At 45.3% G+C, this 11,428-nt stretch overlaps 1 protein-coding gene across 1 annotated transcript in view; it reads right to left on the reverse strand.

Moving 5' to 3' along the window:
• DAG1 (dystroglycan 1) overlaps positions 1–11,428 on the reverse strand; it is a 126,618-nt gene that overhangs the window by 60,869 nt on the left and 54,321 nt on the right.

The raw sequence follows: 11,428 nt of genomic DNA on the forward strand, positions 1-11,428 counted from the left end.
AGTGAGATGCTATGAGCATACCAGCAATTGGAACACAGGGGGAGTCTCCAGTGTCTAGTGGCTATAGCTCCCCACTTGGTTGAACAGGCAGTTGGAGGGGGAAGATCCAGAGGTTAACAAGTGAGTCTCTCTGGTCTTAGACAAAGAGCCTCCAAAACTCATACCTCAATAGCACATGTAAGAAGCCAGGCAGTCACCCACACAGCTAATAGCATTGAGAAGCAACCTAGACAGCACTCAACTCTTCTGACACAATAAGTGCCACAGTCACTGCTGCTGCCTCTCTAAAGCATTAGCCAGGGCAATCTAAACCCTCTGCTTGTAGACTATGCATGTAGCCAGCATCCTGGAAAGTCTCAGGGTGCCCCAGCTACCACAAGTGTTTATCTGGGATTACTGGCTTACTGAAATCAGGAAAGCTTGTGAGTAGTTTGGCATTCATGGTGCTCATGTAATTAACAAGATCTAGCTCATTCGTGCAGCATTAACCTCCTAATGGAGTTCAATTATGCAGTGCAGGGAAGTAAGATCATTTAAAAGTAATTTTAATCTGTTCCCGCCTAAGGCTTCTTCCAGGCAGTTGATGGCATCAGCCATGTCAGCAAGACATGTGCCCGTTCAGGGAAGGCTGGGGCAGCCACTATGAGTGCATGATTTCAGTTACGTGCCTGACCATCTTCATCCTCACTCAGAGGTATTTATAAATTTGAGAGCTTAGAGTCCTTTCAAGGATGCATCATTCAGATTTGTTAGGGAATGTCAGCGGTGGTTCGGCCTCCTCTCCACTAAGAGCATCTTGCCTCAGCCATACATGTCTAAGAACCATTAATGCAAGTGCCCTAGCACCGTGGCTCTTAACCTTTCCAGACTACTGTACCCCTTTCGAGAGTCTGATTTGTCTTGCTTACCCAAACGTTTCACCTCACTTAGGCCAGGGTCCACACTACAGCGCACTTAAAATCGATTTTAAGGGGTCTTAAAATCGATTTCTGTACTCCAGCTAAATGAAAGGAGTAACCCTAAAATCAATATTACTAAATCGATTAGGGTTAGTGTGGACGGATATCGAAGTTATTGGTCCTATTCTTTTACTGAGCTACCCAGAGTGCACCGCTCCGGAAATCGATGGTACCCTGGGACCATGGACGCACACCACCGAAGTAATGTGCCCTAGTGTGGACACGTAAAATCGATTTTATAAAACCTGTTTTATAAAATCGATTTACTAATATCGATTTAAAGCTGTAGTGTGGACGTAGGCTTAGAAACTACTTGCTTACAAAATCAGACATAAAAATACAAAAAAGTACCACAACACACTATTCCTGAAAATGCTTACTTTCTCATTATCACATAATTATAAATTAAATCAATTGGAATATAAATATTCTACTTACTTTTCAGTGTATAGTATATAGAGCAGTATAAACACGTAATTGTCTGCATGAAATTTTAGATTGTACTGACTTCACTAGTGCTTTTTATGTAGCCTGTTGTAAAATCTCTCAATGAGCTGATATACCCCCCTGGAAGACCTCTGCATACTGCAGGTTGAGAACCACTGCTCTAGCGCACCTCAAATAGCAGAGGGCGCATTCTCAGGCACACAGGACTCAAGCTATAAAGGGCTTTGCTTCACAGGCCAAAGCCAGCACCTTGAAATTGTACTTGGAAATACACCGGAAGCCAACAATCTAGGACAGGGTTGGGCAAACTCTGGCCCCCCAGATGTTTTAATCCAGCCCTTGAGCTCCTGCCAGGGAGCGGGGTTCGGGGCTTGCCCCACTCCGTGTGGCTCCCAGAACAGTGGCATGCCCCCCTCTGGCTATTATTGTATAGGGGCAGCCAGGGGCTTCCGCATACTGCCCCACCCCAAGCGCTGCCCCTGTGCAGGCAGCATGCAGAGCCACACATAGGAGCTGGAGGGGAGACGTCCTGCTGCTTCCGAGTGCTGCTTGAGGTAGCCGCTGCCTGGAACCTGCACTTCTGACCCCTTCCCGCACCTCAACTTCCTGCCCCAGCCCTGATCCCCCTCCCACCCTCCAAACCCCTCAGTCCCAGCCTGGGACACCCTCTTGCACTCCCAACCCCTCATCCGCAGCCCCACATCCCTAGCCAGAGCCCTCCCCCAACCCCCAATTTTGTGAGCATTCGTGGCCCACCATACAGTTTCCAAACCCAGATGTAGCCCTCGGGCCAAAAAGTTTTCCCATCCCTAATGTAGGAGCATGTTACAGCATAATGTGGCCCCTGTTAGGAAAGCAACTCAACAACTGCTGAAGGTTTCAGCTGGTCTTCCAGGGTCACTTCAGGCAAAGCATATTGCAGCAACTCAAACATGAGAGTGCACTCATGCCACTGCTGCTACCTGGACACCAACAAGCAGGAAGAGCAAACAAGCAAGGCTTGAAAAATTTTGATTATGGGCCTCAACTATAAATTTCCGCAAAATTTAAGTTTCCATTTAAAAATAAATTAAGTTCCAGCCCTTCCATATGGTAGCAAACAGTCTACCGAACAGAAACAGATTGGTCAGCTTCCACCCTACTACTGAGAAATCTGTGAGCAGCAGGAAACTGACATGAATAAAGGTCAGTATCACATCCAGCAGCCTGACAAAGTCCTGAAAAGCAGAGGTACAGGACAATTCACAGGGAGGACCCAGAAATGGATGCTTGATGAGAAGCCCCCACACATTTCAACATTAGGAATCTCTGGGATGAAGGAGGAAGAGAGCAGGCTCACCCTTGTCAGCAGCCAGAGAGCTTAGCTGATTTTATACCTTTTGGACAGCTTCTACCTAGGGTCCAACTCAAAACATGGAGCCTAAAGCCAAGTCCAGGGACCATATAAAGCCATGAAGCTTTGCACCCTCCCTCTTCCCAGAAGCTTTCCTATTAGCCTCACATATTCTGGTAGACTTTTCAAGCCCTGCAATACGACCTCGAGCTTGTCAACTTCAGTAATAAAAGGCAGGTAAATCTCTTGCATCTGGAGGCCACTGGAAGAACAGCTATCACCTGCATCACCATGCGCACTACCCCAACCTCCTAACATTCTCAGCCTTCTCTGAGTTGCCCCTCACAAAGCTCACTCTCATCCATTAAATGGAATAAAAACTGGCTGACATGTCTCAAAGGGCAGCTGTAAAAGGGGAATCACCACCAAGCATGTCTGTTTCCATCGGCATTGGCCCTACACTATTTAATATCCTTTCAATGACCTGGAAGAAAGCAAAATCACCACTGAAAGTTTGCAGATGATGCAGAAAATTGAGAGACTGATAAATAATGAAGAGGACTGGTCAGTGACTCAGCAATCTGGATTGCTTAGTAAACTGGGTGCAAGCAAACAATATGCATTTTAACATGGCTAAATGTAAATGTATACATCTAAGAACACAGAACGTAGGCCATGCTTACTGTTTCCCATGATAAAGTCCATCATCCTGAGACTCTGAAAAAGATTTTGGAGTCATGGCAAATAATCAGCTAAATACATGCTGTCCATGTGACGCGGTGGCCAAGAGGGCTAATGCAATCCTGGGATGCAACTCTTGGGTAGGAGTAGGGGTTATTTTACCTGTGTATTTGGCTCTGGTGAGACAGCTGCTGGAATACTGTGTCCAGTTGTGGGGCTCACGGTTCCAAAAGAGTGTTAATAAATCAAGAGGGTTCAGAGAAGAAGCCACAAGACTTAAAGGATTAGAAAAATCAGCCTTCTAGTGATAGCTCAAGGTGCCCAATCTATTTAGCTTAACAAAGGGTAAGAGACGACTTGGTCAGCACTGTCTTGTCCATATGAGGAACAAATATTTAAAGATGGCTCTTCAGTATAGTAGAAAAAGGTCTAACACAATCCAATGGCTGGGAGCCGAAGCTAGACAAATTTAGACTGAAAATAAGGCCTAAATTAACAGAGAGTAATTAACCACTGGAAAAAATTACCACAGGCTGCTGTGGATTCTCCATCACTGACAATTTTTAAACTCAAGATTGGACATTTTTCTAAAAGATCTGCCCCAGGAAATGGGCTGGGGATGTTCTCTGGCCTGGGTTATACAGTCAGACTAAATGATCATGATGGTCCCTTCTGGCCTTGGGATCTAGGACTCCAAACCCTGTTCTCCGATAGACAATAGGGAAGCTAATGAACTGCAACCTCAGGGTACAATAAAATATCACTGTAGCGCTATTCATGGACATCACCACAGCCTCTACAGCCTCAAACACACTGAGTGAACCTCCCGCAGGATGCAGCACTTCCCTTTGATTCCTTTCCAAGAACAGAGCCACTCAAGCATAAAGCCTGTCCACATGAATATTACCTGGTAGCTGTGGAGCTGCACACAACTGACAGATTCAATACTTGGCTGAGGAGACAGCTTGAATTAAACAGGTTGTTCACCACCAAGAACAGTTCCACAGAGAGGATTCATGTGGATGCTGGTGGGGGTAAAAAACCTCCTCACACACAGCCGCAAGAGGTTTCAGTAACTGATGGGCTGGGCTGACTGGTGTGTACACTGGCACTGTCGCCTCTAACTGTTCGGTGACTATAGGCTTCTTGTGTACCAGGGAGACTACATGGATGACTGAGCCAAAGAAGGTGCTCAGGCACTAACAAGTCGCCTTCCTCAGCACAGTCTAAAGCCCAACCAGTTCCATTAGCCTATTAACATTAGAAGGTGAATGTCTGTGGTTGGAGACTGTTACTCTGCTTTACTTCAGCACTTTAGCTCAGTGGTACACCTAAGAGACTATGAAGACAGAAGGTGAGGTCCACCTGCAGGGCAAGAGACAATTATAAAACTCCTTCAGGATATTATCTCCCAGTCTCACCCAATCTCTGCTGGAGGGGCAAGAAGGGGTTAGTAACATCTCCACAGAGGGGAGCTCTGTCCAGAAAGATTTCCAGCAGGAGAAATAAGGCTGACAAGTCAGAAGACCGAGTGTTCCAACAGTTCTAGTAAAGACTAGTGCTGGAGGTTTTAATCTATGCTGAGGGCACAATACGGTGCCACTGGACCTTGATATCAAACTGTGATCTTCCTAGAGAACTCTGGGAGGAGAGTCAGACTTTCATGAAAGAGTAGATAATTTACTCCCCACCATCCACATATGCACTACTATGCTGTTAATTCCTCATTCATGTTGGTCCCAAAGCAGAAAGCTGTGACAAGACAGCAGGCAGGAAACAGGACTCAGATCTTCTGACCATATGCAGGACGGGAGCAGCTGTCTCTTCTCCCTGGTCAGAGAGCTGCTCCAACTCAGGCTCTACCTGATTAAAGCACGGACTTCTTTTAAGGGTGGGAAGGAGGATAATGGGCAGAGAGGTGATGGATGCATTGAGTACAAACTAACTTCTCCACCCAACACTGAGACAGAATGAAATTAAGCATCTGACAACTTTCCTTCGCGTCTAATGTGCCATCCCGAGGACTGTAAGAGAAGTCACAAGACCGCTCCCCACTATCCAAGATCAAGGAGGAGGGCACAATTTCCAAGCTACACCGTAAGATTAGGGTATGTCTTCTCTACCCGCCGTATCGGCGGGTAGCAATCGATTGCTCGGGGATCAATATATCACGTCTCATCTAGACGCGATATATCGATCCCCGAACGCGCTTGTATCGATTCAGTAACTCCACCAACCTGAACGGAGTTGCGGAATCTATAGGGGGAGCCGTGGACATCGATCCCGCGCCTTGAGGATAGTGAGTAATTCGATCTTAGATACTTCGACTTCAGCTACGTTATTCATGTAGCTGAAGTTGCGTATCTAAGATCAATTTTCCCCCATAGTGTAGACCAGCCCGAAGTTTCTACTGCCAGCCAGCCTAGATTTTTCTTTATGCAATTTTATCCTGTCACTTCCAGTCAGACCATTCCCTAGCCCTTTCCAAGCTCTGTTTACATACTTCAAATACTTTTAGGCTCGTGACCATCCACCCCCCCCAACCCCCGCCCACCTAGTGTTTTAGCACAGTTCTACATATTTAGGTCTTTAAATCTCTCCTCATAAGTCACTCCTCCTCCCATAGCCCCCTTACAGCTGTTGCTCTTCTTTAAATTATTTTAGTTTAGCTGCCATATTTTTGGTACTGAGGCAAACAACAAAACACAGCAATCCTAATTATCATCCTTGGGTGCATATACTCCAAACACAATGAGGAGCTGTGTCCACAAGCACTTCAGGTTTCTCTCAGCACTGCTGCCCTCCAGGTTTCTTCTTTACTCATTGTTTATTGCCCTCACAGGTTTGTTAGTTCATCTCCCCCTTCCCCACACCATCCCAAATTTAGTCTTACTTTGCTTCCTACTTATTTCTAAACTGCCCGGCACTGTGTTCTGTCCTTGTTGGTCACAACATTACAAATCTACGATGTTGCTTCTCTTCCTCTCCCCCAACCATTCACTTAGAGGAAACCTCTTTTACCAGCAACCTCCCCACTGGTCTTCACCCTGTGTTTATATTCCTACCACCACCAGTTTTTGGCCCATGTGACAGTGCTCATAGTTAAGTCAATTTGAATAAGTCTTGAAGCACTTCTGTCTAATGTTATTTTCAATGGTGCAACGTGGTGACAGAAGCAAACTAGACATTCAAAGAGTATGCAGACCTGACTATACAGGCACCCTCTAGGTGCTCAGGAAAACTCACAGGAAGAATACAACTACAGATGGAGAAGGGCAAGCATTAGAGAAGAAACTAACAACCACTTACGGCCTATTTAGCTTGCTTTCCTTTTATAACTCCCTTCTGCATATGCATCAAACCAAAAGAACCTGTTTACTGCACTCTGGTCCATTCTGGTTTTGCAGTGCTGGAGTGGGATTCCAAACCCCCAGGGGGGCAGCAGCAGGAATTTGGTACTCATTAAGCACACTGAGATTCGCAGGTTACCCTTCTTTCCTCCAATAGTTGTGCAGTGTTTCCCCAGCTTGCTGGCATTACAAGATTTGCAGGTACAGGCAAGAGCTACAGTATTTCCAGCTAGATCGCTCCTGTCCTGTAGGGCAGTCTTGACCTCTGCACTGCTGAGTGTGGTAGATCCAGCCATGAACACTGAATTGCATGATGGAGAACTATGCAGTATGTTGTACAGACAAAACTACACAGGATCTTTTCAAGGGACAAGACAAAGATACCACATTTATTATGATAATTTGATTTACGACTAATAACTAATATCTTAATTCTTATACACACACATATACCTAATACCTATACACACACACACACACACACACTCCCATCAGATGTTCTGCAGCTGTTGCATAGTTACCAGTCCTGAAGATAGCTTAAGTTCATAGCTTGATTTTGTAGCTTGGGTTCGTAGCTTGTGGCGGCTAACTGGCCAGGAAAGCCGGGCACAAGGCTGAGCTGGATCTCTGCTGGGCAGGCACTGATGTCCTTCCATGTTGGCAGCAGAATGTTACCCAGAGTGTCTCATCTCACTTTTCTTTTTTATAGGCTTTTAGTTTGGATTCAAAGTCTATAGGTCTTGCTGTGTCACGCTGCCTCTGGGTTTGGATAGATCACCCATCAATTGCAGGCGTGACTTTCAGCCTTGAACCTGGCTTTGATCTTCCTTCTGTTGTCCTTTTCTTTTTAGGGTGGATGCTTCTTACTTTGTTTAGGGCTGTTGTCTAGGTCTTCAGCCGTTGGTATTTGAACTTTATCTCATCAGGACAGGCTGGGGCTGGAGGTTGATTCCATCATCCATACATACCTCATTCGCACATCTAAACTAAACTAATCAGATTACAGCAGAGTTTGCAAAAATAAAGGTTGGAGGAAGCTTTTACAAAATGGAGTGGAGTGTTTTAAATGGGGTTTGAATTACAATATGGAACAGAAGTCACAGTGTAGGCAAGTGTAGTGCGGATGGTGAACAGAAGTTACATTAATAAATTAAAAAATTTCATTTATCAGTTCTACAAGTATAACTAGTTCAGCAAACTATAAAACTGGGTCTTCACCTAAGAACCTATTTCTCCTCAAAACTCTGGGATGATGCTTTAGCCATTTCCAGTTTTGGTCTAACAACTGGTTCCATAATCAGGAAATCCCTCTCCCTCCACATCCCCTAACGTGACAGAGGATGTTGCACTATTGGGACTTCTCACATCTAATCACAAGTTAGCGTGAAGCCTGGTCATCAAAGAAACAGCAATTGAACAGCAGAGTCAAGTCTACAGCAACTACAGCCAGGACAGATCCACGGACCTTCCTCAAACAGAGGGCAGAAAACGAAACCAAAAGCAACCACAGCGCTTCTCCCAGCAAGAGCACCCAGGGATGAGGAAATGGAGCTCATTTCCTCAGAGCCTTTATTGAAGGTCTCAAACATCTAATTCCTCCTTCCCACAAAGGAGCCTTTAAAGCAGTCTCATGAGGACATATTGAGAGATCTAATACAACCACCGTTGAAAAGTGGACATTAAGATTGCAAAGTCAGGACTCAACAGTTCAGAAATGCTAGAATTAAGGTTGCCCATGCAACCTGCTGCAATAGCCACGTGCTGCCTGTTTTCAACAACCTGCACCCTTTGTCACAAATTCACTCCCCTTCATTGCCATCAGTCTGGCTCCTGCCCTCTCTACATTCAAATCAGGCTGTTTCCTCCTCCATGCTACCTGGGCACCAGCTCTATGAGCACCGAGAGAACATGAGAGAACCTCCCTGCTCTCAGTTCAGTGCATGGTGCCAAAAGACTCCCAAGCTGCCATGAGCAGCAACTGTAAGGAAAGTCCTGCTCAGCCTATGCAACCCCAGGCTGGAGAACGTCCAATGCAGAGAATTCAGCTGCCTTACTAACAAGTCTATGATGAGCATGTGCAAACTCAAATTTTCAAATGCTTATAACTTGGCCAAATTTGGTGAGTTTTCATGGGGCTGGCAAAAGGCACATCCCTGACACCAAGGCTATCCAACTGCCAAATTTCAAGCATGGAGCTGCTACAGCTTCTCCACAAAACTGTTGTAAGACTTCTTTTTTTTATGCCTGGGCAAAATAATATATTTTTCCCTAATTCTTGGAAATGACTTAACAGTATTTGATGAAAAACTCAGCCAGAGGTAGATGCCCAGCAGAGGAAATTCCAGCCCAAACTGTTACAGTTTGCAAAGTTAGAAGCAACAGAAAGCAGGGTCTTAAATGAGAAGTGTTAGACAGACTTAACTACAAGTGGTGCTACCAGCTTCCCCTCTAATACAAATTGCAAATCAGAAGATAAAACTTCTGTATCTGTTTAAATAACTGAGCTAGGATACCCATCAATAGATGCTGTAGCATAGCCAAGGTTTAACTTTGGACTGGTCTGGGTTTGGCTCATTAGAACAACATGGTTAGGTTCTGTCTACATTAACTTACAAGGCCCCCTGACCTCAGCGCTATATACAGGGGGCCTTCGAGGGAGCTCTGTGACAGAGTAGGGAGTATTAAAATTTAATGTTGCATGAGAGTTTTACTAATTTATTGTCTTCTGCTAACACAAGGTGTGCCTCTGTTTCCCTGGGGTACTGCACCAAGACTAGATGGTGATGAGAAATAAGGGTGTGACTCCACTGAGGGATAATACTTGATGGCCAGCACGTAAACACTGGCGGCTATCCTTTGGAACCTAAGTCCAGAAGGGGGTTGGGGCCACATGACACCTTCTGCCCAGGAAACTGGACAAAGGCTGGAGGAGGGGCTGGTGGTGGGGGTGGGGGCATGTCTGGGGGCGGCAGCAGAAAGGGTTTCAGTTCGGAGCTGCCTGGGGAAATGGGAAGCTTGGGTCTGGGCTCCTCACACCCCAAGAGGGACCTCACAGAGGGGTCCTGTTTTCTGTACCCACAAGCTCTGTTTTTGACTCTGTTCCTGTCATCTAATAAACATTCTGCTTTACTGGCTGGCTGAGAGTCACAGTGAATTGCAGGAAGTGGGGGGTGCAGGGCCCAGACTCCCCCACACTCTGTAATATGCAACAGATTAGTGTTAGAGCTAAGTAGTTTAAGAACAAGATTGAAAAAAGTTTACCAGACAATTCAATTATTTCCCTACCATTGCAGTGGCCTTTGACACTGGTCCCTGCCTCTGGTACAATCTCCTGTAGTCTGTAATACCATGGTCTCATTTCAGTTATTGGATGTAGCGTGCGAGGGCTGGGTGCAGTGTTGGTGGTCTATGATATACAGGAGGTCAGACTAGATGATCTGGTGATCCCTTCTGGCCTTACATACTATGACGATGACTTACTAGTCAGAAGCCAATAGAACAGCTCCTATTAGTGAGCTCAAGGGAGCAAATCAACACCCTGGTGAGATGTCTAGATTCCAATCTGGTGCTGAGAATATTCTCTGGGCCCTGCCTGGCAGCTATAGCTAAACCTCTGAACAGGTGGCCCTGCTGGAACGGCAACTGCTATTCCACTTCCCAGCTTCCATTTGATGGATCGTGTCCTGAAAATAGCTCTGTGTGGGCCTCTCTGCTCATCCTCAGCACTTTCCCTAGCAGCAGGACAATGAAACTGATGATTTTGCAGTGTCACTACTGATCACAGCAGTTGTGAAACTGAGCAGTTTTGTTAATTTCCTTCTGCTGCTGATTAACAACTCTGAGCAGGGCATGAAATATAATGGATAAGGTGGGTAACAGGGAAAATGGCAGTATGATTACCCTTACCTTTTAAATTGCTGCCCAACTGTGCTCCACAAGAAACCAGGCAGCAGCTCTGAACAGAGATCCTAGAGCAGCCTGCCTGCGGACTCAAGGGCAGTGCTGCATAAGGGCACTTTTGAAAAGCTCTTGGCAACCTTAAGGGCTAAAAACTTTTTCAAATGAAAGTTTGCAGGGTCACCATCTCAAACAAATTGGAGCCCTGAAAATGCTTTCGATCTGCTGCTGTTGTGAGTTACCCTACTATTTTTGTCCTTGTGTTTATATGCTGCATTTGACAGCACTGTTTACTTCATTGCTTCCCCTGCTGCATGGGAAAATTAGTCTCCTCTGTTCTAGGGGTCTTCCACACATGAGATGTTTTTACAAAAAATAATAATAAATAAAATTTAAAAAAAAATAAGAAAACATGATTGCAAAGGCACAAAAGTTGATAGAGGGACTTGGAACAGATGTGGCGACTGAAACTACCTTGAACTGTTTAAAAAAAAAAAGACTAGATTTCAAGTTGTCAGTGCCCCTTTCACTTCTACAGATGTTGATTGCTTTCAAAGGATAGTCAAGTTTCCTTCCAATACTGCAGCAAGTACTCAGGAGAGACTTCTGGCTAGACAGGCTAAAGCGGCCTACATGTAGAAAGTTATCTAAAAGGAGAGAATTCTTCTAGTCACATCATCTGTAAGTCTGTAGCTCACTCTGGCTTGTCACAGAAGTTTAGTTTTACAGGGCTTCACTTTGATCAGAGACTCATTCAGCAT

Source organism: Gopherus evgoodei, chromosome 7, assembly GCF_007399415.2.
Source record: "Gopherus evgoodei ecotype Sinaloan lineage chromosome 7, rGopEvg1_v1.p, whole genome shotgun sequence".
Taxonomy (NCBI): Eukaryota; Metazoa; Chordata; order Testudines; family Testudinidae; genus Gopherus; species Gopherus evgoodei.